Source organism: Hylobates moloch, unplaced genomic scaffold, assembly GCF_009828535.3.
Source record: "Hylobates moloch isolate HMO894 unplaced genomic scaffold, HMol_V3 SCAFFOLD_14, whole genome shotgun sequence".
Taxonomy (NCBI): domain Eukaryota; kingdom Metazoa; phylum Chordata; class Mammalia; order Primates; family Hylobatidae; genus Hylobates; species Hylobates moloch.
In genome coordinates this window covers 32584647-32612640 of record NW_026652289.1, presented here as the reverse complement: position 1 = coordinate 32612640, position 27994 = coordinate 32584647, and the positions used below count along the sequence as shown (strand labels likewise).

The following is a 27994-nucleotide window of genomic DNA, read 5'->3' as shown; positions in this document are numbered from 1 at the left end:
GGGAGGGAGGAGCCGCGGCCGGGGAGCCTGGAGCCTGCAGGAGAGGGTGGGCGAGGGGGAAGGAGGGGCGTCGGGAGGTGGGTGGGGACGGGGTGGAGCTAAGAAGAGCTGGGAGAGTGGGGACCCTCTGGCCACTCCAGAAAGACCTACTGGATCTCCACTCCTGCCCTCGCTCACCCTTACCCTCTGTCTCCCATTCACTCTTTGGTTTGGTCTGGTGATTCATTCTCTCTCTTTCTCCCTCCCTCCTTCTCTCTCTCCCTCCCTCCCTCCCTCCCTCTCTCTCCCTCCCTCCCTCTCCCTCCCTCCCTCCTTTCCTCCCTCCCTCTCCCTCCCTCCCTCCCTTCCTCCCTCCTCCCTCCTCCTTCCTCCCTCCCTCTCTCTCCCTGCCTCCCTTCCTCCCTCTCCTCCTCTCCTCTCCTCCTTCTCCTCCCTCTCTCTCCTCCTCCTCTTCCTCCTCCTTCTCTCTCCCTCCTCCTCCTTCTCCTCTCTCTTTCCCCATCCCTTCTCCTCCTCTTTCTCCTCCTCCTCCTCTGTCTCCTCCTTCCTCTCTCCTCTTCCCTCTCTCCTCCTCCTTCCTCCTCCTCTCCTCCTTCCTCCTCCTCTCTCTCTCCTCCCCTCCTCTCTCCTCCCCTCTCTCTCCTCCCCTCCTCTCTCCCTCCTTCCCCCTCCCAATCCTGGACTGCTGCGTGAACTTTACACTGAGGTGCCCAAACCAGCGCAGTCCTGGTGCCTGCAGAGGCTGAACTAGCCCTGCAGGTGACCACAGACTCTCTGCAGTAACCCCCAGCCAGGCATTTTCCTGAGCACTCTCATCAGAATGACCGCATTTGGTCACTCTGTTCTTGGATGTCCCTCTTGTGCCGGAAGCCCATAATTTGACTTGATTTGTTGAATTGCTCCCGATTTTTTTTTTTTTTAATTTTAAGAGATAGGTATAATGAGATGGTTGTCATGGCCCATTTAATAGAATCAGGGACCAAAAAACACCCATCATTCAACTTCCCTTCTATTTTCTCACCCTAGCAGGATTTCTTCGCTGGATGGGGAAAGGAGCTGACCCATCCTTATGGCGCCCCTAATTCCTTGTAACCACTGATTTCTTTACTGTTTCCATAGTTTGGCCTTTTCCAGAATCTCCTATAGTTGGAATCATACAGCATGTAGTTTTCAGATTGGCTTCTGTTATTTAATAATATACACTTAAGGGTCCTGCATGTCTTTTCATGGCTTGATCCTCATTTCTTTTTAGGTGCTAATATTCTGTTGTCTGGGATGTACCATATCCATGTGTGGCTTTTTGTGTGGACATAAGTTTCAACTCATTTAGGTAATATCAAGGAATATGATTGCTGTATCGTATGCTGAGTGTATTTTGTTTTGTAAGAAACTTCCAAACTGTCTTCCAATATAGCTACACTATTTTGTATTCCCATGCAATGAATGAGAGTTCCTGTTGCTCCATATCCTCACAGGCATTTGAAATTGTCAGTGTTCTAGATTTTGGCCACTCTAATAGGTATGTAGTGGCATCTAATTATTTTAATTTGCAATTTTCTAATAATATATGATGTTGAGCATTTATTTGCCATCTGTATATTTTCCTTGTTCTGTTCAGATATTTTGTCTATTTTTAAATTGTGGTGTTATTATTTTTTTTTTGAGACAGGATTTCATTCTGTCACCCAGGCTGGAGTGCAGTGGCACGGTCATGGCTCACTGCATCCTCCACCTCCTGGGCTCAGATGATCCTCCCACCTCAGCCTCCTGAGACTACAGGCATGTGCCACCATGCCTGCCTCATTTTTTATAGAGATGGGGATTTGCCATGTTGCCCAGACTGGTCGCAAACTCCTGGACTCAAGCAACTCACTTGCCTTGGTCTCCCAAAGTGCTGGGATTATAGGTGTGAGCCACTGCTCCTGGCCTCTTGTTGAGTTTTAAGAGTTCTTTCTATATATTGGATAACAGTCCTTTATCAGATACATCTTTTACAAACATTTTCTCCCAGTCTAACTTGTCTTCTGATTTTCTTGACAGTGCCTTTCTCAGAGTAGAAGTTTTTAAAAGTCCAGCTTATCAATTATTTCTTTGATGGATTATATCTTGGGTGTTGTATCTAAAAAGTCATCTTCAAACCCAAGGTTATCTAGACCTTTTCTTATGTTATCTACTAGGAGTTTTATATTTTTGTGTTTTACGATTAGGTCTATGATTAATTTTGAGTTAATTTTTGTGAAGGGTTTAAGGTCTGTGTCTAGACTCATTATTTTGCATGTGGATATCTAGTTGTCCAAAACTAGAGGAAAAACTGTCATTTGGCCATTGTATTGCCTTTGCTCCTTCGTCAAAGATAAGTTGACTATATTAGTGTGGGTCTGTTTCTGGGCTCTGTACTGTTCCATTAATCTGTTTGTCTATTTTACCAATACCACACAGTCTTGAGTATTGTACCTTTATAGTAAGTCTTGAGGCTGGGTAGTGTCATCATCTGACTTTGTTCTCCTTCAGTATTTTTATGGATACTGTGGGTCTTTTGCTTCCCATATAAACTTTAGAATCAGTTTGTCAATATCCATAAAATAACTTGCTGAGATTTTGATTGGGATTGTGTTGAGTCTGTAGATTGAGTTGGGAAGAACTGACATCTTGACAATAATGCATCTTCCTATCTGTGAACATGGAATATCTCTCTGTATATTTAGTACTTTGATTTATTTCATCAGAGTTTTGTACTTTTCCTCATATAGATCTTATACATATTTTGTTAGACTTAAACCTAAGTATTTCATTTTGTGGGGGTGCTAAAATGGTACATGTTTTTAATGTCAAATTCCACTTGTTCATTACTGGTATATAAGAAAGTGATAGACTTTTGTATATTAACCTTATATACTGTAAACTTGCCATAATCACTTCTTACAGGGTTTTTTGTCAATTCTTTCTGATTTTCTCCATAAATGATCATGTCATCTGAGCACAGTTTCTTTCTTTCTTCCCAATTCGATTATCTTTTATTTCTTTTTCTTGTCTTATTTCATAAGCTAGGACTTCCAGTATGATGTTGAATAGCAGTTGTGAAAGGGGACATCCTTGACTTTTTCCTGATCTTAGCAGGAGAACTTCTAATTTCTCACCATTGAGTATAATTTTACCTGCAGGATTTTTTTTTTTGGATGTCCTTTATCAAGTTAAAGAAGTTCTCCTTTCTTCCTAGTTTGCTGAGAATTCATGATAATTTGATTGGGGTATAATTACAATCAGCAAAATGAACACATCTTAAGTGTTCATTTGAACATTTTGAGAGTGGTATTCACTCAGGTAACCACAACTCCAAATAAGACATAGAACATTTCTATCACCTAAAAGGTTTCATAATTTCCCAGTCAATTCTCCCCACCCCAAATAAAACCACTTCCTAATTGCTATAATCTAAGATTATTTTTGCCTGTGTTTGGACATTATACAAATGGTTCCATGCAATAGGTATCGTCTCTGACATCTTTTAGCCAACATGATATTTTGGAGATTCATCCATGTTGTAGTATGTATCACTCATTTATTCTTTTATATTACAGAGTAGATCCCATTGTATAAATATACTTTGATTTATTTATCAGTTCTCCTTGATGGACATTTGAAAATATATTCAGGGTTGGCCGGGTGCGGTGGCTCACGCTTGTAATCCCAGCACTTTGGGAGGCCGAGGTGGGTGGATCACGAGGTCAGGAGATCAAGACCACGGTGAAACCCCGTCTCTACTAAAAATACAAAAAAAAATTAGCCGGGTGTGGTGGCGGGCGCCTGTAGTCCCAGCTACTCGGGAGGCTGAGGCAGGAGAATGGCGTGAACCTGGGAGGCAGAGTTTGCAGTGAGCCAAGATTGTGCCACTGCACTCCAGCCTGAGCGACAGAGCAAGACTCCATCTCAAAAAAAAAAAAAAAAAAAAAAGAAAATATATTCAGTGTTTGGCTATTATAATGGCATCTTTTGATGAGCACAGACTTTTTAATTTAATGTTTTACTTCATAGTTAGTGCTTTTTGCATCCAATCTAAAAAACCTTTATCTACATCAAAGTCTCAAACATATGTTCCTGTGTTTTATTGTAGTTTTATTGTTTTAGCTTTTACATTCAGGTCTATGATCCATTTCAAATTAATTTTTGTCTCTGGCGTGAGTAGAGGTTAAGGTTCACAGCAACTTCTGTCTCCCAGACTCAAGCGATCCTCCAGCCTCAGCCTCCTGAGTAGCTGGGACTACAGGCATGTGCCTCCATGCCCAGCTATTTTTTTTTTTTTTTTTGTATTTTTGGTAGAGGTGGGGTTATACCATATTGCCCAGACTGGTCTCAAACTCCTGAGCTCAAGCCATCCATCCACCTCAGCCTCCCAAAGTGCTGGGATTACAGGCATGAGCCACCACACCTGGCCTATTTCATAGATTCTAAGACACATATTTTTTTTCACATTTTAGCATCTCTGAGGTTGGGGTGCATCTTAACATCATTGCCCACAAACTGTCCTGTGCTGTCATTTTCCCTGTGTCTGAACAAACTTGGTAGTTACACCTGTGACTTGACTGGGTGACCTCAACCTTTGATGTTTCAATCAATGAACCATTCAGGGATCACTGAGATCATTTGCACCTTGCTTATTTTCCTGAACATCTTTTGTTGACATCTTCTATGAAAATCAAAGAAGTCCCAGGATCAAACTCCCAGATGTCAACAGCTTGGAAGGGTTCCACACACTTTTTTTTTTTTTTTTTTTTTTTGAGAGACGGAGTCTCGCTCTGTCGCCCAGGCTGGAGTGCAGTGGCGCGATCTCGGCTCACTGCAAGCTCCGCCTCCCGGGTTCCCGCCATTCTCCTGCCTCAGCCTCTGCGAGTAGCTGGGACTACAGGTGCCCGCCACCACGCCCGGCTAATTTTTTGTATTTTTAGTAGAGACGGGGTTTCACCGTGGTCTCGATCTCCTGACCTCGTGATCCGCCCGCCTCGGCCTCCCAAAGTGCTGGGATTACAAGCGTGAGCCACCGCGCCCGGCCTACACACTTTTAAGAAATTTTCTGGCCAGGCACGGTGGTTCATGCCAGTAATCCCAACACTTTGGGAGGCTGAGGTGGGCGGATAGCTTGAGGCCAGCAATTCAAGACCAGCCTGGGCAACATGGCAAAAGCCTGTCTCTGTGGAAAATACAAAAATTAGCCAGGCGTGGTTTTGTGTGCCTGTAATCCTAGCTACTCAGGAGGCTGAGGTAGGAGGATTGCTTCAGCCAAGGAGGTCGAGACTGCAGTGAGCTGTGATTGTACCACTGCACTCTAGCCTGGCTGACAGAGTGAGACTCTATCTCTGGGGGTTAGGGCTTCAATGTATGGATTTGGAGGGGACAAAATTCATCCCACAAGTGATGAGACAAAAGCAAACCAAAAGAAAAAATCCCAGCACTTTGGGAGGCTAAGGCAGGCAGATCACCTGAGGTCAGGAGTTCAAGACCAGCCTGGCCAACATGGCGAAACACCATCTCTACTAAAAATACGGAATTTAGCCAGGCGTGGTGGTTTGTGCCTGTAATTCCAGCTACCCAGGTGGCTGAGGCAGGAGAATCACTGGAACCTGGGAGGCAGAGGCTGCAGTGAGCCGAGATCGCGCCACTGTACTCCAGCCCGAGCGACAGAGCAAGACTTGGTCTCAAAAAAAAAGAAAAAAAGTTGTAACTGAAGGAAACCTAGTGTGCAGAAATGTTTTGAAGAAAACTTCAAAAAAATGCTATTAGTCTTAAGAGATATGAGAAGATATTACATCCATTAAACAAGAATAATATACCATAAAAAAATTCAAAGAATGAAAAGGGCTCTTAAAATTTTAAAACATGGCTGGGCACAGTGGCTCACACCTGTAATCCAAGCACTTCGGGAGGCCGAGGCAGGCAGATCACCTGAGGTCAGGAGTTTGAGACCAGGCTGGCCAACAGGGTGAGACCCCGTCTCTACTAAAAATACAAAAATTTAGCTGGGCGTGGTGGCGTGAGCCTGTAATCTCAGCTACTTGGGAGGCTGAGGCAGGAGAATCTCTTGACCCAATAGGCAGAGGTCGCAGTGAGCTGAGAAAAGAAAAAGAAAAAGGAAATTTGTGAGAGCTGAGCATAAGCCACACTGAATGCACACACAGGAAATATTAATACGTATTAGTTATGTTCTGAAGACGTATGTTCACAAATACAAAACCTCTGGGGAGGCTGAGGCGGGTGGATCATGAGGTCAGGAGTTCAAGACCAGCCTGGCCAACACAGTGAAACCCGATCTCTACTAAAAATACAAAAATTACCCGGGCGTGGTGGCAGGTACCTGTAGTCCCAGCTACTCGGGAGGCTGAGGTGGGAGAATTGCTTGAACTCGGGAGGCGGAGGTTACAGTGAGCCAAGATTGTGCCACTGTGCTCCAGCCTGGGCGAAAGAGTGAGACTCTGCCTTTTCTTTCTCAAAAATCCCTGGGGTCTGCCTTTGCTTGAGAAATTAGTTTATCCAGCTATACTTGAGGGAAAACCCAGTGCTTCAGTAGCAGAAAGAACTTTGTGGTGTAAGCCATTCTAGAATAAGTAGACAGGCTAGGGGTCTCTTCCATGGGATGCCAGTTGGCTGTGTCCTACAGACAGACCTCAAACAAAGACTCCATCCCAGGGACATCCCAGGCTCTCCCGAAGCTAGGACTCTGGAATCAGGACACAGGTTGCTCAATCTGGGCATATTTCTCTAAGTAAACAAGTAGCTCTTCCTGAAAGTAGCTGTTGTGTTGCTGTATTCCCATCACATTCCCAGGGGTGTGAAATAGTAGACTCTCCAGTCTACTAGAGATGGGGCCATTTTCTCAGCAACACTTGCTTGTTATATCCTGTTAAAAAATCTTAACGTAGAAAAATGGGCAAAACATAAATGTATGACTCCATGAACAACTACAAAGTGAAAACCTATATAGTCAATATACATATTTTTAAAAATAAAACATTGTGGCTGGGCATGGTGGCTCACATCTGTAATCCCAGCACTTTGGGAGGCCGAGGCAGGCAGATCACCTAAGGTCGGAAGTTCAAGACCAGCCTGCCCAACATGGAGAAACCCTATCTCTACTAAAAATACAAAATTAGCCAGCATGGTGGTGCATGCCTGTAATCCCAGCTACTCGGGAGGCTGAGGCAGGAGAATTGCTTGAACCTGGGAGGTGGAGGTTGCGGTGAGCCGAGATGGTCCCATTGGACTCCAGCCTGGGAAACGAGTGAAACTCCATCTCAAAAAAAATACATTGCCAACACACCAAAAGCCCCAAACAGTATCTGCTATCACTGCTATCATTACTTAAACACTGTGGTTTAATTTTGCCAATTATTGAATTTTGAAGTGTACATTTTGATTTTTTAGTATATTCACAAGATTTTGCAGCCATCACTATAATTTATTTTTAGAGCATTTTTTGTCCTCTGTCAAAGAACCCCCCATACCCATTTGCTGCTACTTCATACGCCCCTCATTCTGTCCCCACCCTAAAGACCTAGTTTTTGTCTCCATAGATTTACCTCTTCTGGACACTTTCTGTAAATGTAATGTGTCTTTGGTGACTAGCTTCTTTAACAACATAATGCCTCAAGGTTCATCCATGTTATCGAATGTATGGATATGTCATATCTTTTTATTGCCAAATAACAGTCCATTGTGTGGCTGTACCAATATTTTATGTATTCATTCCTCAGGTGGAGACATTTGGGTGGTTTTCACTTTCTTCCTATTAACAATAATGCTGCTCTGAACATTTGTGTACAATAAAAATAAATAGCATCCTACAATTAATATGGAAACAACAGAAATTTATTTCTCATAATTCTGGAGGCTGAGAAGTTCCATATCAAGTATCTGATAGATTCAATGTCTGGTGAGGAAATGCTTCATAAATGGTTCATAAATGGTGCTTTCTTGCTGTGTCTCCATGGTGGAAGGGGTAAGGTCTTTCTGGGGCCTCATTTATTTATGTATGTATTCATTTATATTTTTGGAGACCCAGCCTGCATCTGTTTTCCTCTTCTTCCTTGAATGTAAACCCTAGAAAGCCAGGCTTTCTTTTGAGAGCTTGGGAGATTTTTGTCTCAACTCAAAGAGACTAGAGGATAACCCATCTATTTTTCATTAGTCTTAAACTCAGCTTTTTTACTTCCTGTAGAGTTTCAGAATTTGGCAAAGCTCTCAAGGCTCAAGGCTCTATTCTGCCCGGCCCCACAGGCAGTCAGACCTTATGGTTATCTTCCCTTGTTCCCTGAAAATTGCTGTTATTCTGTTCTTTTTCAGGGTGCACTGATTTTATACGGTTCAAACACACATGCTTTACAATCCATTTATACAACAGTGGTCCTGAGGTGACGTACATTCTCAGCTTATGAAGATAACAGGATTAAGAGATTAAAGTAAAGACAGGCATAAGAAATTATAAGAGTATCGATTGGGGAAGTGATAAATTTCCATGAAATCTTCACAATTTATGTTCAGAGATTGCAGTAAAGACAGGCATAAGAAATTATAAAAGTATTAGTTTTGGGAACTGGTAAATGTCCATGAAATCTTCACAATTTATGTTTTTCTGCCTTGGCTCCAGCCGGTCCCTCCGTTCAGGGTCCCTGACTTCCTGCAACAGTAATTCTCATGCTTTTAGTTTCAACCATTCTAAGCCCTTATCTCTGCAGTATATCCCTTGTAAACAGCTGACAGTAAGACCCAGCCTGCATCTGTTTCCCCTTCTTCCTTGAATGTAAACCTAGAAAGCCAGGCTTTCTTTTGAGAGCTTGGGAGATTTTTGTCTCAAAGAGACTAGAGGATGACCCATCTGTTTTTCATTAGTTTTAAACTCAGCTTTTTTACTGCCTGTAGAGTTTCAGAATTTGGTAAAGTTCTCAAGGCTCAAGCTGGTTGTCTGAAGCCTTTCAAACCCCCAGTTTTATCACCATGTATGAGGTATGGATCCAAGTTTATTTATTTATTTTTTGCATGTGGATATTCAATTGTTCCAGCACCATTTGTTGAACTTTAAACATGCATTTAAAGGTGCATATACATGCTGACTTGTCAAAGGGATAGACTGGGCTAGTTATTTACCTATACTTCTCAACTCTAAATCTTCCTTCTAAATTGTGCTCTGTGCTGCTGGGGCTGAGGCTCTACAAACTCTATGTCCTAGACTCCCTTGCCAGTTGGCTTTCTGTTACATCTGCCAATAAGAACTGTTAATAAGAGACTGATGTTGGGAGAAAAGCTGAGTCTTGGGAGAGAAGTTGAGGCAGGGCTTGGAACACGTCCGGAGCCCAGGGTCTAAAACCCCTCATGGCCTTTGGAACGTGTCTAGACTTGCTGGCTCCTTGCTTCTAGCACTCCCATTATCTCAAGTAGCCATATGTTTCAAAGAACATGCTAAATCATCACAGCTGTAGCTCATTCACTTGATACACTGCTTCCTTTCAACCCCCACATCCTCACCACCTGTTTCTTTGTTTGATCACCAATAAATAATGTGAGCTCCCAGAGCTTGGGGACTTCACAGCCTCCATACTAGCACTGGCCCCCTGGTCCCACTTTCTGTCTTGTCTTTTCTCATTCCTTTGTCTCCGCCGGACTTCGTCACCCCCACGGCCTGTTGTTGGGTCTGATCACCCCAACAACTGGAATACGGAAGGGGATAAGGATTCCTTCCTAACTGCTAGCTTCTGTTAGCAGTAGCTGATGCCATGGCCCCAGCTGCCAGCTGTCAGTCTTCACCTGAGCCAGGTGGCACCCCTTTGAGAAATAGAGTACTACCCCTTCACGTCCTTCACCTGCCAATCTGGGCTTCCTCTGTGGAGGTCCCAACACCCACTGGTCTGTGTCCTCTTCTCAGAGGTCCCAGCACCAGCCACAGGACTCCTCTTCTCAGTGGTACAACCAGCAGCTTCCAGGCCCTGCCACATATCCAGAGCTTGGGGATCAGCTATAGAGAGCCAATCCCCTGGGAACCCATGCATTAGTCCCAGGGGGCCTCTCCTCCAAGCACCTACATTCTGGAAAAGCCTTCACTTCTATTTTCTACAGTCATGATACCTGGGTAACTCAGTGCTCCCTTTTGGATTTTTCTTAGCCCTTCAATACCTATGTAAATCTGCATGAAATTTCCACTGTTTGAATACAGTGTGATTCCCTGCTGAGCCCTAACTGATACTCTGTGTTTCCAGTGTCCCTCATCCACTAGACTCAGTGGTGTCAGGAATGGTGTGGTATTTTCTTGTAAATTTAACTCCTTAGATGGACACACAGAGAACCTCAATAAATATTTTTAATCCATCAACGCAAGGAGTGTGGTTGTCAGAAGTCAGCCAAAAGTCCAAGTTTAAATCTAAGCTCTGCCGTTCACAACTTGGGTGACCTCAGCCTCTTTTTTCAGAAATGAAGTTCATATTTTCTGAGCACTTTTTCTGTGCCAGGTGCTTCCAAATGTATCTCATTTAATCCTCACAACATACGTCAGAGGAAGACATCATTTTTACAAGTAAGGAAATAGAGGCTCAGAGAGATGAAGTGGTTGGCCCGGGCTGTCTAGCTTGTAAATGGTGGGCCGTGATTCCCATAACACTGGAGTTTCTGGAGTCAGAGGCTGCCTGGAGTCAGGAGTTGCCTGACTCCAGAAATCATTTTCTGTGCATTTCATGTAACTCCACCTCAATTGCCTTCCTTTCATCATCTTTCATCATCTGCACACTGATTAAATAAAATTTATCATTTGGATGAAATTAGATAAATAATTCTGAATGCATTCTTTTTTAGAATAAATTATCTGCAGTTCAGTACTTTATTCTTACTAACAAATTCCAAGCAACACTCCTACTCACGGGCCTGGCCCTTCCCATGCATTTTCTTTTCTTGCTTTTTTTTTTTTTTTTGAGATGGAGTCTCGCTCTGTCACCCAGACTGGAGTGCGGTGGGGCCATCTCGGCTCACCACAAGCTCTGCCTCCCAGGTTCAAATGATTCTCCTGCCTCAGCCTCCCGTGTAGCTGGGATTACAGGGATGTGCTACCATGGCCGGCTAATTTTTGTATTTTTATTAGAGACAGGGTTTCACCATGTTGGCCAGGCTGGTCTCAAACTCCTGACCTCAAGTGATCCGTGCACCTTGGCCTCCCAAAGTGCTGGGATTATAGGCATGAGCCACCACGCCCAGCCCCCGTACGTTTTCTCGCTGGCCATGCTGCACACCGTCTGCTAAGTTGCCATGGCTGTCTGGTCATCTGACTTGTCACCCTCTCATCCCTGACCTGTCCCCAGTGTGTCTGCTTTTGCATGGCCAAGGGGTCAGATTCTTCTGCAGAGGACAGCCCTGTGAGGTTCAGGTTACGGACTCCTGCTCAAGCACATGTAGGATGCGAGCCTGATGGTGTCTGGGTCCTTCAGTAGTATTCGCGGCAGCCTGCTGAACTCTGCCTTCCAAGATCCAGTTCATATTTTAGGGCCCCAATGTAAATGTTGCAAAGTCCTTCCCATTTCCCCTGCCCCAGAACAGCAGCAGGGAAAGCCTAGAATGGAAAAAGAGAATGAGCCCAAACCCAGCAGCTCCGGCCATGAGGCATGCCTGTTCCACATCGCTCCACGTGGCTCCGTGTTTGTTGCCTCCACATCTGTTGCAACCCAGCTAGGCTGGTGCAGAAGGAGCCCAGGGGGTCCTGCTTATCACTGAATTCCTTTACTGATGCTGTCGTTTTAAAGAGAAAGAATCCCCACGAAAGGTCCACCACAGGAGCTGGGACCTGTCACTGATCCCAATAGGTAAGGAAGACTCATCTGCAGTGAGCTCCAGGGGACCTTTCTACCACTCACAGTGACCAGTGGGAACAGGACACACAACGTGATGCCAAGCCTGGCACAACAGCTGAGTATCTTGACTCGTCCCAAACCCCAGAGTAAATGCAGGGCACCTGAGGCAGCTGCCAAGGGACAGATGTCCTTTCAGAGCAGCTCTGGACAAGGCCCTCATTTATTTCTGTCACCTGCCCCTCTCTCTATTTAAAAACCTAGGCATTTTGTCTTATTTTGCTCATTTTTGTCCTACACAGGAACGTGAGAGCCACCTGGTGGAAGGTTTTATTAGCAAGGAGGACGAGGGAGAGTTTGGCAGCTTGGCAGAGCTGCAGGTTGTGGAGAAGAAGCTGAGACAACAGCCCAGAGAGAGGAGATGTGTGCTTCCCTGGAGCACAGGGCAGGTTGACATATCAGCTGCGGAACAGTGTCTGGACCAGAAGCCTTTGCTCACTGTGAGAGATAGGCCAGGCCACTTACTTGCTCACCGTGCATGGGGGCTGAGTGGTGGCTGTTAGAGAACCCTGGAGGCCAGTGGTTGAGGCTCTGAAGGGGACATGGCTGTCGCCGTGGGAGCAGGGAGCCAAGAAAACTGCCTAAGCAAGCAGCCTGCTTTCGGAGCCAAGCCCTGAGGGGCGGGTGTCGGGGCTTCCATTCAAGTGTCAAGTGAGAAAACTTCAGCCACTTTGCAGAGACTCCACCAATCCTGTATCGAAGCCAGGCCCCAACTGTGACAGCAGGGGGCCAAAGTCTTTTACCAAAAGGTAAAAGAGGGTACCCAGATGGGACAGGTGTGGCCAAGTAGTACTACCACCTTGGGCAAGACCCTTCGCCTAGCTGGGATTAGGTTTTCTCACTTAAAATTCCACCCATCCAGCAATCCTCAGTGATGGCCTATTGTTTTCCTAATGCCAGTCCCAGGAAGCAAAGCTCAACAAAATCACCTGTTGCCAGGGATAGTGGAAGACGGAAAGATAAAGCACTGGCTTCCCCAAAGTCACAGATGGTGGGTGGAGGCTCCCACAGAGAGTTCTTGGGAATCCCCAGGCCGTCCTCAGGGCTTTAGTTTACTCCCTCCCTATAACTCAAGAAAATACAGGGGTTTCCAATAGAAATTTAAACCTAGTAGCCTAGAAGTATTCCTAACGGACTGCAGATTGAGTAAAATGTAAAATATAATACACCCAACTTTTATTAATGTAAAAATGTGTCAGTTGACCCAGTTATCCCCTCTCTTTCCAAAGGAGTGCCTCCCCAGTTAGGTGGACACAAGGGGTTCCATGTTAGAAACTTGATTCACATTCCCCTTTCTCAGCCACTCACACAGAAGGAAAGGTTAATTTTTAGGGCCCTGCCAGAGCCAAATTTCACTTTGTAGTCCCTGGTCTGGGCCACCCAGAGCAGGCTTCCCCCAGCTCCCTGGTCTGAGCAGAACTTTAGCAAGAGGGAAAACTAGGAGAATCTCATGAATGTCTGAAATTACAATCTCTCATATAACCTATATATAATCATTAGAAATACCAGCACAACTATAAACCTTTCAAATTAGCAAAAGGAAAACACATACCCACCTGCACTACAAAATAATCCCAACAGAAAACATAGAAAGGGGAAACAAACTGAAATAAGAAACATATGAGTATTATTTAGGAGTATTATTCCAACAAATGTAAATGGAACTCAGTTATTAAAAGAAAAGACTGCTGGACAAGATGGAGTAAACGCGCTTTTTGCTATTCTCCTTGCTAAGTACACTTAAAAACCTTGGACGTTATATGAAAACAAGCAAAAGGAGACACTGAAAGGTGGAGGAAAGAAGGCAGACTGGCTAGGGCCCTCAGGACCCAAGGAACCACATGGTGGTGCGTAACTTCCCTACTCCAGCCAAATTCCATGAGAAAAACCTGTGCCCTCATTCCCGCTCCTCACAGCAAGAATGAGTGGGGAACCTAGGCTTCCATCAGTTGCATGCCTTTCCCTGTCCTCACTGGGATGGTTTCAGAGGAAGCTGAATGGGGAACTGAGAATTTCACCACCTTCAAGCAATACTGAGCGCTCATCCCACTCTGCAGTGTCGGTGGAAGCAATGTGGGGAAGGGCAATGAAGTGCCCCTACTAGCCAGGGTGGTGTCAGTATGTCAGCAGAGGTCTCAGGGAGGCTGAGCTCCCATCTTCACCTAGCACTAATGACACACCCTTCTGCACCTGGGTGTCAACACTGGCAAAGTGAGGAAACTGGATTTCCACCTTCACCAGGTACTGATGAGGCAGCTCTTCCTCTCCTATTCCTCACCATCATGGTGTCAAAAAAGGCGTGATAAAACAGAAGACTTAGATAAATCCAGAGTCTCATAATAACCAAAATGTTTAGGATACAATACAAAGTTAGTTGTCATACCAAGAACCAGAAAAATCTTATATTTTTATATTTTTTGGAGATAGAGTCTCACTCTGTCACCCAGGCTGGAGTGCAGTGGCATGATCTCGGCTCACTGCAACCTCCATCTCCCGAGTTCAAGCGATTCTCCTGTCTCAGCCTTCTGAGTAGCTGGGATTACAAACATACACTACCATGCCTGGCTAACTTTTTGTATTTTTAGTAGAGATGGGGTTTCACTATGTTGGCCAGGCTGGTCTCGAACTCCTGACCCCAAGTGATCCTCCTGCTTCAGCCTCCCAAAGTGCTGGGATTACAGGCATGAGCCACCATACCCAGCCAGAACCAGGAAAATATTAACTTGAATGAGAAAAGACAATTGATGATGCCAATATCAAAATGACACAGATGTTGGAATTATTTGACATTTTTTTAACTTTTTATTTTAAAATAATTATGGATTCATAGAAAGTTAGAAAAAAGATATACAATGAGATCCCGTGCAGCCTGCAACCCCGCACTCTCATATTCCTAGTGATAGCATTTTTCATAACTACAGTATAATATCAAAATCACAAAGTGAACATTTGTACAACCCACAGTTTATTTGGACTTCACCAATTATACATGAACCCATTTGTGCATGTGTGTCTGTGTGTGTGTGTATGCATAGTTCTATGCAATTTTATCACATGCATAGCTTTGGATACCTACCACCACGGTCAACAGCCAAAGCTGTTCCTTTGGCCACACCTTTATAGCCACACCTATAAAGTGGGGCTGGTCACCAGAAAGACCAAGGCATATTTAGAAGTTGGAACCTTCAGACTTATCCTGGCCTCTGAGGAAGGGAGAGGGACTAGATAATGAGTTAAACACCAGTGGCTCCTGACTTAATCACATCTATGTAAAAAAACTGATAAAACTCTTAAATGACAGGCTTTGGAGGGATCCTGTGAACCCATCGAGGTGCTGGGAGGGTGAAGAGCCTGAAGAAGCATGGAAGTGCTCCATCCCTGTACCTCGCCCCATGTGTCTCCTCAGTGTGGCTGTTCCTGAGTTGCATCCTTCATAATAAACTAACTTAAATGAAGTGCCTTCCTGAGTTCTATGAGCTGTTCAAGGGAGTTATTGAACCTGATGAGAGGGAACCCCCAGTGTGTAGCCAGTTGGTCAGAAATACACGTCACAATCTGGGACTTGCAACTGAAGTGAGGGCAGTCTTGTGGATCAGAGCCCTTAAACCTTTGGAGCTGACACTGACTCTGAGTAGTTAGGGCCAGAATTGAATTGAATTATAGGACACTCAGCTTGTGTCCTAAGAATTGAAGAGTTGCTTGTTGGAAGGGAAAAATCCACACATATGGTGTCAGAAATGTTGTGGTAAAAACATTTCAGAACCTACGATATATGATATGAAATTAAATCAAATCATAAAGAATAAAAATAAAAGTCAAAACGATTTCAAACAAATTCAGTTGAAAAGAAATCAGGAATCAAGTTATTAACATTAGTCATACAACTCACAATGTGACACTCAAGATAGAAAAAGCCAAACTAGTTGAGGCAGACACACATATTAATAAAAGTAAAATCCACACTGAAGCTGCAAGTATCACAAATAAGGTATGCACCAAAAATATAGCAATAAAAAAACTTTGAAAAAATAGCAGAAATTGGAAATCATAACTCTGACTATGGAAGATTTTAACTCACCTCTGTCAAAGCATGACATACCCCAAATAAATATGAATCTAAATAAAATAATTAATAAGGTTGAACAATATCCTGACGAAATTGCATATACATTTGCAAGTTCCCCTAGAATAGGGGTCCCCAACCTTGGGCCACAAACTGTTACAGTGGGCACAGTAGGAGGTGAGCGGCAGGCGAGCAAGCATTACTACCTGAGCTCCACCTCCTTTCAGATCAGTGGCTGCTTTAGATTCCATTGTGAGCACGGATGCTATTGTGAACTGCACATGTCAAGGATCTATGTTGCACATCTATCCTTATGAGAATCTAATGCCTGATGATCTGAGGTGGAACAGTTTCATCCTGAAACCATCCAAACACCCCCCACCCGCGTGAAACTGGTCCTTGATGTCAGAAAGGTTGAGGACCGCTGCCCTAGAACATACATTAGGCAACAAAATATGCTAGCTATATTGCAAAATATATTAGAGAGTACACGGTTTGACTATAATGCAAAAATAATCTAGAAAATAAAAAAATAGATGGGGGATAAATTAACCAACTATCATTTTTTATATTATCATAAATAATCTTGGATCAACAAAGAAATAAAAACTAAAATTATAGACTATCTTTAAAACAATTATATGACATCAATACCTATGAAAACAGTACAAAATGGGCTAAAACTGTGTTTGGAGGAAAATTCATAGCCTTAAACACCTACATATCTAAACAAGAAAAGAAAGTATCCAGCTCAAGAAATTAGAAAAGGAGCAATAAACCCAAGGAAAGCAGAACAAAAGAATATAAAGTTAGAAATTAATAAGCATAATAACTGATCATTTTGGGGGGTGGGTCATGGAGATGAGCTACTGTATAGCCTAATCAAGAAGTAAAGGAAGCAAGCGCAATCACACATTATAAATGAAAAGGGCAAAATAAGCATGAATACAGAGAAATTATTCCAGAGGATTTTGCAATTATCTATACAAATACATTTGAAAAGCTGAATAGAGGAAATTTGTTTTCAAGAAAATATAGATGACCAAAATTGGCCTTGAGACAGAAGACTACCCAACAGACTAATAACAACTGAAGATGTTAAGAAAGCTTAAAAAAAATTACCCCCCAGCCCCACCCCCAAAATCTGTTAAGTTTAAATGTTTTCAAAAGTAAATTCTTTCAAACTCTCCAGGAATGTATAAGCCTGATACTATTTAACGTATTTCACAATGAGAAAAGAAAGAATCATTCCAATTTCTCTTTATAAACTGGCATAATATTTATTCAAAGTAATTAAGAAGAATGAAAAATAAAAATCTGTAGAAAAAATTTTTAGTTAAATATTTTTGCTAAACCACTACAAGTTCATTAAAATGGGCAAAATCCAGAACACTGAAAACACCAAATGCTGGTGAGGATGTGGAGCAACAGGAACTCTCATTCATTGCTGGTGGGAATACAAAATGGTACAGATGCTTTAAAAGACACGTTGGCAGTGTTACAAAATGAATATACTCTTATCAGACAGTCCAGCAATTGTGCACCCTGATATTTACCCAAATGAAACTTATGTCCACACAGAAACCTGCACATGAATGTTTATAAAAGCTTTTTTTTCATAATTGCCCAACTTTGGAAGCAACCAAGATATCCTTCAGTAGGTGAATGGATAAATAAACTGTGCTTCATCCAGACAATGGGATATTATTTTGTGCTAAAATGAAATGAACTATCAAACAATGAAAAGACATGGAGGAAACTTAAATTTACTAAGTGAAATAAGTCAATCTGAAAATGCTACAGACTATATGATTCCAACCATATGACATTCTAGGAAAGGCAAAACTATTGAGACAGTAAAAGGATCTGTGGTTGCTAGGGGGTGGGGGAAGGGAGGAATGATTGGGGGAGCACAGAGGATTTTTACGGCACTGAAACTATCTGTATGGTACTATAATGATGACTACATGTCATGATACATTTGGCCCAAACCCACAGAATGCACAGCACCAGAAGTGAACCCTAGTGTAAACTATGGACTCAGGGTGACAATGATGTGTCCATATAGGTTCATCAATTGTAACAAGCATTTTGCTCTACTGAGAGATGCTGATCATCAGGGAGGCTACACAGGTGTGAGGAAACGGTTTATGGACAACCACTACACCTTCCACTCAGTTTTGCTGTGAGCTCAAAATTGTGCTGAAATATAAGTTAATTTTTAAACACAAAACTAAAATCTATGCTAAAATGCTAAATGTGGACAAATAAAATCCATCTGCAAATGAAAAAATAACACACTATGACCAAGATGGGCTGACCTCAGGAATGCTAGGCTAGTCCAGTAATAAACAGCTATTACCATCAGACTAACAGGCCAAATGACAAAGGGCTAAATCAACACCCCCAAGATATGCAATTCAACACCCATTTCTGATTTTTAAAACTAAAAAGAGGAAGAACATATGTGTCAAACTAAAAGCCATCATCATGCTTAATGGTAACTAGAAACATAATCTTTAAAGGCAGAAGCAAGACGAGCCTAGTCTGTGTCAACACTAATATTTAACATTAATCTAGAGATAAAAGCCAATGCATTTACACAAAAAGAAAAGAAAAATATTGGAGGAAAAATGGAAAATTATAATTTACAGATAATGTATTACTATCATACATAGTAATAATGTATTTTGATTTATTACTATCATATATAGTAACAATCTGTAAATGATGACTTTCTATACATAGAAAACCCCAAAATTGCTGAAAACCTATTAGAAACTTGAGAGGCATATATCACAACTATCATACAAAAATCAATAGCTTTTCTAAGTATTAAAAAAACTAAAAGGAAGTAAAGATCTTATTCACAATAATAATCAAAGAGAAAATTACCTCAGTGAAATGTTAAAGGCAATGTTCAGGGTGTATACAAATAAAATTCCCTATTTCACTAAGAGATATAAAAGAATTTAACTGAATAGCAAGACAACTCACTCTTGGATGGGAATACTCAATATGATAAATTGTCAGTTCTTCTAAGTGTATAAATTTAAAGCAATCTTAAAATAGCACACCATCGAGATTTTGAGGGGAGCCTAACAAAAAAAACAAAAACTAGAATTCATCCAGTTTCTAGCTTGGAATAAAATAAATATTGGAAATAAAATAAAATAAAGATGTTGAATGGGCCAGTAATATTGGGAAAGACAAGAGGAAAAACAGATTATTGATCTAACCATAGAAAAACCTATTATAAGGCTGTACTAATTAAAACAATTTGGTATTGGCAGTACTTCGGTGAAACAGAATGGGGAGTCCAGAAAGAGACAAGAGACGCAAAATAATTTAACGGTGGCATTGCAAAGCACAAAGGAAAAGAAAAAAATGCTCAGCAAATGCCTTGGGGACAACCAGCAAACCATTTTAAAAAATCCCTATGTACCTCACTTGTTACACCAAAATAAATGCCAGATGGAGCAAAGGGTTCATTAACCCATGTAAGTTATAAAAAGAAGCATGAATGTTTTTGAGCATAATTCTGTTTAGTGCAGACTTTCCAAGCAAGATATAGACTCCAAAGACTGTTAAAGACATGATTAATATATTTTATTACCAAAGGAAAAAAATGCCCCCCCCAATTTTATGTATAAAGTCATAAGACCAAAAGCAAACTGGGAAATTTTTATATTACATATGATGGAAAAGAAAGCAAACCCCTTAATTTATAATGAGCTCATAGAAATTTACAAGGAAAAGAGCACTATTCCAATAGAAAAACAGACAACCAAACAAAAGAACCACAAATGTTCCATCTGCAAGTCAAACATGATAAGATTAAGTCTCTCAGGCAGACAAAAAGGTCAGAAGTTGATTCCCATTTCAGAGAAATGGCAGTAGAGTTTAAATGTTGTAGAACAAGGCAATTTGTATCTAGTAGAAAAAAAAGGTATGTGCCTTTTGACCCAGAAATCCCACTTGTAGAAATTTACCCTGTGGTAATTATGAATAGTAAGAAGAGTTAACATGTACTGAGTGCTTGCTATAAGAAAGCAGGGTAAAAAATTCCCAAAATGGATCATCTCCTTGAATCCTCAAAACGACACCATGAGGAAGATCCTATGCCCTTTTTATAGATGACTAAACTGAGGGTGAAGAAATTAAGGACTTGTCAGGCACAGTGGCTCACACCTGTAATCCCAGCACTGTGGGAGGCCAAGGCAGGAGGATCACTTGAGGTCAGGAATTCAAGACCAGCCTGGCCAACATGGTGAAACTCCATCTCTACTAAAAATACAAAAATTAGCCCGGCATAGTGGCCCGAGCCTGTAACCCCAGCTACTCGGGAGGCTGAGGCATGAGAATTGCTTCAACCCAGGAGGCGGAGGTTGCAGTGAGCTGAGATTGTGCCACTGCACTCCAGCCTGGCCAACAGAGTGAGACTCCATCTCAAAAAAAAAAAAAAAAAAAAGTGGAAATTAAGGGACTTGCCCAAGATTACACAGTATACCACGGAGTAGGGATTTTAACTCAGGCAGTCTTGGTTAAATACTTGCTCCCAAGGATGTTCATTGTAATGTTGTAAGAGCTACAAACTAGAAACAGCTCAAGCTTGCAACAGTATGAGACTAGTTAAGTATTTTGTGATACATTTCTAAGGATTATACATTTCTAAGGATTAGGGACAACCCCTACAGAAATGAAGTCCATCTGTGCTGATGTGGAATGCTCTCTACCACCCAGCAGTGAGAAAAAAGCAAGGTACAGACCAGCATGTTCCACTCAGAGTACAGGTCTTTTTGTGTTTTAAAAATAGATTGCATGTGAGTGCTAATAGCCTATATGGAATCTGAGTGCGAATTAGGTAACGGCAGTGCCTCTGGGTGTTCACAGTCCCGGGGGCATGTAGAAGAGGTGGCCCCATGCCTTCGTTTCCACCTCACCTGGGCACATTAGTGCAGCGTTTCTATGGATAAGGATAATAGAAACAGAATTGTTTCTCACTGTCTGGTTGAGATCGGTTCCAGGACCGCCCCCACCCAACCTGTGGATACCAAAATCCCCAGATGCTCAAGTCCCTGTTATAAAATAGCAGAGTATTTGCATACAATTGCACACTTTCCTTCTATATAGTTGAAATCATAGTGTTAATGCGATGTAACTAGTTGTTGTAAGGTACTGTTTAGGGAATAATGACAGGAAAAAAATGTCTGTACGTGTTCAGTACAGACCCAGTTCCTTCCCCTACCCCCAATATATTCAAATTCCATCTATGGTTGGTCAAATCCATCCATGAATTCAGAACCATGGACAGGGAGGGCCAACTGTATATATAGAGATGGCATAAGTATGCAGAGTAGAGCCTAAACCACAGACCCCCCAAGCTCACTGTCCTTATTAGTATAATTTGAGTATTCCTTATTTTCATTAGTATAATTTACTATTCCAGAAGGCTTTTGTCAGGCAAATAACTATATTGTTCATTTGAGGACCTTCTCACGAGACACTGATAGGCCTTGGTAGACAGCTTGCTCCTTCAAAGCCCTGAGACTCTGTGAACACCTCAGGACCTTGGCATTGCTGCTTTCACCAGCCCTAAGCTGTGATATCACCATCCTCAGCCAATCCTAGAAAGCTCAGTGCAGTAGGGCCTGGTCCTTCCCCACTGAGCAGTGCCGCAGCTCTGTCAAGGAGGTGCTCTCCCTTACTGCCACTTAGCAGCAAGTTGTGTTGAGGTTATTTGGGGAGCTGGCAGGGAGCAGTGGATACCTCCTAAAATAGGCATAAGGGTGTTTGTGGATGGAATCACAATTAATGTCAATGTGCTTCTCTTTGGGAGACAGACTGTGCAGAAAGCTTTTTTACTTTCCATGTTTGCATTATTTGAATGCTTGATGCACATGTATCACTTTTGTTACTGTTATTTTCTACGCCAGTGGCGATTACCTGGTGGTAAGATTATGGGCTTTTATGTCTACTTAAAAAAAGTTTTTTTGCATTGCAAGTTCTTATAAAAAAGAGATTATTGTCAATAATGTCAGCTGTCTCATGTAAAAGTAGCTAGCTTTTCCTTTTTCATTTTAATAACTTAAAAATTATAATAAATATGGAAAAGTATACAAATCAAGTGTACAGTTTGATGATTGATCACAAATTGAACACACCCATGTAACCACCACCCAGGTCAAGAAGTAGGACATCACCAGCATCGCGAAAGCCTGCAGGGCCCCCATAAAGACACAGCCCCTCCCTTCACCTCAGAGATAGCCACTACCCTGACTTTAGCACCATGGATTGGTTTTGACTGATTCTGAATTTTATAAAGAACACAAAAATAAACCGTATATTCATTTTGGAGTAGATTCTTTTGCAAAACACTAAAATTGTGTGATGAAGCCACATTGTTGCAAATACCAGCTTGTTTCCAGTGTTATATAGTGTCTCATAGTATCAATATACCACAGTTTACTCACCCATCCTACTCTTGATGGACATTTGGAAGTGTCCATTAGGCAACTATGAACATTGCTGATAGGATTATTCACACACATGCCTTTCGGTTCTACAGTTGAATCACATGGGTCCACTTTTACATGGATTCTCTTCTGCTTCTGCTACCTGGAAGACAGCAAAACCAACCTCTCCTCTTCCTCTTCCTCCTCTGCCTACTCAATGTGAAGATGACAAGGATGAAGCCCTTTATGATGACGCATGTCCCTGTAATGAATAGCAGATACATTTTTCTTCCTTTTGATTTTCTTAAAAATGTATTTTTCTCTAGCTTACTTTATTGTAAGAATACAGTATGTTAACATAATACATCAAACATACAAAAGGTATGTTAATTGCCTGTTTATGTCCTTGGTGAGGCTTCTGGTCAACAGTAGGGTATTAGTAGATACGTTTTTTTTTTTTATTTTATTTGTTTTTATTTATTATACTTTAGGTTTTAGGGTACATGTGCACAATGTGCAGGTTTGTTACATATGTATCCATGTGCCATCTTGATTTCCTGCACCCATTAACTCGTCATTTAGCATTAGGCATATCTCCTAATGCTGTCCCTTCCCCCTCCCCCCACCCCACAACAGTCCCCGGAATGTGATGTTCCCCTTCCTGTGTCCATGAGTTCTCATTGTTCAATTCCCACCTATGAGTGAGAACATGTGGTGTTTGGTTTTTTGTCCTTGCGATAGTTTACTGAGAATGTTTTCCAGTTTCATCCATGTCCCTACAAAGGACACGAACTCATCATTTTTTATGGCTGCATAGTATTCCATGGTGTATATGTGCCACATTTTCTTAATCCAGTCTATCGTTGGACATTTGGGTTGGTTCCAACTCTTTGCTATTGTGAATAGTGTCGCAATAAACATATGTGTGCATGTGTCTTTATAGCAGCATGATTTATAGACCTTTGGGTATATACCCAGTAATGGGATGGCTGGGTCAAATGGTATTTCTAGTTCTAGATCCCTGAGGAATCGCCACACTGACTTCCACAATGGTTGAACTAGTTTACAGTCCCACCAACAGTGTAAAAGTGTTCCTATTTCTCCACATCCTCTCCAGCACCTGTTGTTTCCTGCTTTTTTAATGATGGCCATTCTAACTGGTGTGAGATGGTATCTCACTGTGGTTTTGATTTGCATTTCTCTGATGGCCAGTGATGATGAGCATTTCTTCATGTGTTTTTTGGCTGCATAAATGTCTTCTTTTGAGAAGTGTCTATTCATGTCCTTTGCCCACTTTTTGATGGGGTTGTTTGTTTTTTTCTTGTCAATTTGTTTGAGTTCATTGTAGATTCTGGATATTAGCCCTTTGTCAGATGAGTAGGTTGCAAAAATTTTCTCCCATTCTGTAGGTTGCCTGTTCACTCTGATGATAGTTTCTTTTGCTGTGCCGAAGCTCTTTAGTTTAATTAGATCCCATTTGTCAATTTTGGCTTTTGTTGCCATTGCTTTTGGTGTTTTAGACATGAAGTCCTTGCCCACGCCTATGTCCTGAATGGTATTGCCTAGGTTTTCTTCTAGGGTTTTTATGGTTTTAGGTCTAACATTTAAGTCTTTAATCCATCTTGAATTAATTTTTGTATAAGGTGTAAGGAAGGGATCCAGTTTCAGCTTTCTACATATGGCTAGCCAGTTTTCCCAGCACCATTTATTAAATAGGGAATCCTTTCCCCATTTCTTGTTTTTGTCAGGTTTGTCAAAGATCAGATAGTTGTAGATATGCGGCATCATTTCTGAGGGCTCTGTTCTGTTCCATTGATCTATATCTCTATTGTGGTACCAGTACCATGCTGTTTTGGTTACTGTAGCCTTGTAGTATAGTTTGAAGTCAGGTAGCGTGATGCCTCCAGCTTTGTTCTTTTGGCTTAGGATTGACTTGGTGATGCGGGCTCTTTTTTGGTTCCATATGAACTTTAAAGTAGTTTTTTCCAATTCTGTGAAGAAAGTCATTGGTAGCTTGATGGGGATGGCATTGAATCTATAAATTACTTTGGGCAGTATGGCCATTTTCACAATATTGATTCTTCCAACCAGTAGATACGTTTTTAGGGAGTTAAGTCACACATGGATTTTTCAGCTGTCTGGGCAGTCAGTACCTCTGACCTCTGCATGGTTCATGGGTCAACTGTATAACGAGAAGTGAAACTGCTGGGTCATAATATAGACATATACTCAATTACAGAAAATGACTGTTATGAAACCTCAGTTCTTGTCTTCTTAGTTCAAAAATATTTAAACAAGAGACACAGCAAAGAAGATGCAGCATAGAGCAATGTATCACAAAGAATACTCTCCAAGTTAGGTGCAGAATAGACTACACCCTGAGAGAGGACTCAGAGCAGGCTGCTCGTAAGGATGAGACAGTGTTGCCTGTTACTGGGGAAACTCCTTTTATGAGAGTCTTACATGGTTATTCACAAGAGGGTGGGAAGAGGTGTTACTAGTATGTTCTGAGTGGTCCTCTGGGTGCGCACACACGCAGTAGCTATACGTGCTTGTTCATACATTCATATACTGCATGTCTTATTAGCATCTTAAATCTCCACCCAGGGGTGTGTTTTTTACTATTATGAACAAAGGGTCAGTCTGAGGTCAGGTAAAATAAAAAAGCATATACTCTCTGCGGGGGTTGTTCCCTACTGGATATAGCTTTGCTTGAATGAGCTTGACTACAACGCGAACGCTGGGGCTTATTGCGTTGCTAGTGCGGTTACCACGGTTGCCGTCCCAAGGACTTGGTGGTTACTTCCCTGACTACCTCTCCTGCCTCAGCTGCACCTGTCTGCACTCCTCCAGCAGCGTGTGAGCTCTGCTGGCTCCTCGTGATTGCCGTTTGGTACTATCTAATTATCAATATTCTGGTAGGTGTTTAGTGGTATTTTATGGTGGTTGTACTTCGCGTTTCTCTCGTGGTTAATAAAATCGAGCACCTTTTCATGTGTGTTGGACATTTGGATATGGTAGTTTCTAAAGGGTCTGGTTAAATGCCTTGCCTGCTTTTTTCATTGGGCTGTCAGTATGATTTCCGTTTTTTTGAGACAGAGTTTCATTCCCGTTGCCCAGGCCAGAGTACAGTGGTGCCATCTCAGCTCACTGCAACCTCCGCCTCCCCAGTTCAAGCAATTCTCATGCCTCAGCCTCCCGAGTAGCTGGGATTATCAGGCACCCACTGCCACATTTGTCTAATATTTTTGTATTTTTAGTAAAGATGGGGTTTCACCATGTTGGCCAGGCTGGTCTCGAACTCCTGACCTCAGGTGATCCGCCAGCCTCGGCCTCCCAAAGTGCTGGGATTGCAAGCATGAGCCACTAGGCCTGAACCGTATGTTTTCATTATTATTTTTTGTAGGAGTTTTTAAATATTCTGGATGTTAACCTTTCATTAGTTCTATGTGTTGCAAACATTTTCTCTCACTCTATGGCTTGGCTTTTCACTGTCTTAATAGCATATTTGACATACAAATGTTCTTTATTTTGATTTAATATGATGTTAATATTTTCCTTTATAAATAATGATGTTTTGTTCAAGAAATCTTTGCTTATTTTAAGATATTCTCTTATGTTTCCTCCTGGAACCTTTATTATTTTACCTTTTGCATTTAAATATACAAAAATCTTGGAATTTATTTTGTGTATGGTGTTGTTAAGTAGGGGCCAAGTTTAAATTTTCTTTTTTTAGAGACAAGGTCTCATTCTGTCTCCCAGGCTGGAGTTCAATGGCGTGGTCATGGCTCACTGCAGCCTCCAACTCCTGGGCTCAAGTGATCCTCCAGCCTCAGCATCCTGAGTAGCTGGGACTATAGGAACACACTAGCTAGCGCACTCAGCTAATTTGTTATTCTTTGTAGAGATGGTGGGGGGCAGGTCTCGCTATGTTGCTCAGGCTGGTCTCAAACTGCTGGTCTCAAGCAATCCTCCCACCTTGGCCTCCCAAAGTGCTAGGATTATACACCTGAGCCACCATACCCAGCTCTGTTAAATTTTTATCGTTAGTGATAGCCAACTGTCTGTATATGCATGAGCTTGTTCCTGGACTTTAAAAACAATGTTATTCTTCTATTTGCCTATGCTTGTACTAATTTTGAACGGCCTTAAATATTTTATAATACGTCTTAGTATTTGGCAGAATAAGCTCTCTCACTTTGTTCTTTCAAAGATTGTCTTGACCAGACTTGTTTCTTGGCATTTCTGTATAAATCACACACACACACACACACACACACACACACACACACACACAAACACATTTATTTTATATATATGCATCTGCAATGACAGCTTTTATTTCTCCCTTTCAAACCTTGTTATGTTTATTTCTTGAAATATTACATTGGCTGGAATGAAAAAATACAGTGTTGGCTGAGTGTGGTGGCTTATGCCTGAAATCCCAACACTTTGGGAAGCCAAGGCGGGCAGATCACTTGAGGCCAGGAGTTCAAGACCAGCCTGGCCAACATAGTGAAACCGCCTGTAATAAAAATACAAAAATTAGCTGGGCCTGGTGGCATGCGCCTGTAATCCCAGCTACTTCGGAGGCTGAGGTGGGAGAATTGCTTGAACCTGGGAGGTGGAGGTTGCAGTGAGCCAAGATCGTGCCACTGCACTCCAGCCTGGGCGGCAGAGTGAGACTCTGTCTCAAAAAAAGAAAGAGAAAGCGAAAAAGGAGAGGAGAGGAGAGGAGAGGAGAGGGAAGAGAAACAATATTAACTATATTTAGAATGATGGGTATCCTTGAAGATCACGAGCATCTTTGTCTTAATAATAATCCGAGAGGGAAAAGTTTTCAATAGTTTCAATATTTCATTATAGCATTACAATGCTTTTTCGCTTTTTAAAGCTACTGTTTATCAGATTAAGGTAGTTCCATCCTGCTTTGATAAAAGGGATTTTTGTTTTTGTTGCAACAAATGTATGTTGAATTTTATAAAGGTTTTTAAACATATGGCTTTTTCCTTTATTTTATAAAAATGGTGAATAACACTAATTTTCAAGTATTAAATCAACCTCAAGTTCCTAAAATAAACCCAACCTGGTTTTCACACATTATCTCTTTATATATTGCTGAATTCAGTTTGCTTTCTTTTAGGAATTTTGTACCTATGTTCATGACTGACTTAGCCTATAGTTTTGTTTCTTTCTTCTTCTAATATTATTGTCAGATTTTGGCAAGATTATGCTGGCCTTATAAAGCAAGTTTGGAAATGTTTGTTCCTTTTGTCCCTGGAAAAGGTTGCATAATTCTTGTATTATTTTTTCCTTAAATATTGGAAGAATTCATTGATCTGGACCTGAAGTATTTTCGTGGGCTTTTTTTTTTTGTGGTGGGGTGGGTGGGCAGGTAGGTTTAAAATTTCAGATTCAGTTTTGTTTCAGATAGAGCACTATTTAAATACCTATTTCTTCTTGCGTCCATTTTGACAAGTTTTGTTTTCCTAGGAATTTATACATTTTATATACATCTTCGAATGTGTTGACATAAAGTTGTTCACAATATTCTCTCATTACCTGTTTGGTTTCTGCTTGGTCTACAGTGACAGATCCTTTTCATT

The 27994-nt window shown here is 41.8% G+C and overlaps 1 protein-coding gene and 1 long non-coding RNA gene across 2 annotated transcripts in view; one reads left to right on the top strand and one right to left on the bottom strand.

Annotated features, from left to right (window-relative positions):
• LOC131381228 (uncharacterized) overlaps positions 1 to 12550 on the top strand; it is a 29767-nt gene extending 17217 nt beyond the window's left edge. Inside the window, exon 3 of the long non-coding RNA XR_009209834.1 lies at positions 12113 to 12550. This is a non-coding gene — a long non-coding RNA (uncharacterized LOC131381228). The remainder of the gene's footprint in view (positions 1 to 12112) is intronic.
• Positions 12551 to 22589: 10039 nt separating this feature from the next.
• CERS3 (ceramide synthase 3) overlaps positions 22590 to 27994 on the bottom strand; it is a 141347-nt gene continuing 135942 nt past the window's right edge. The window contains exon 13 of the transcript XR_009209833.1: positions 22590 to 22650. The gene's annotated coding sequence lies outside the window, so the exon portion shown is untranslated. The remainder of the gene's footprint in view (positions 22651 to 27994) is intronic.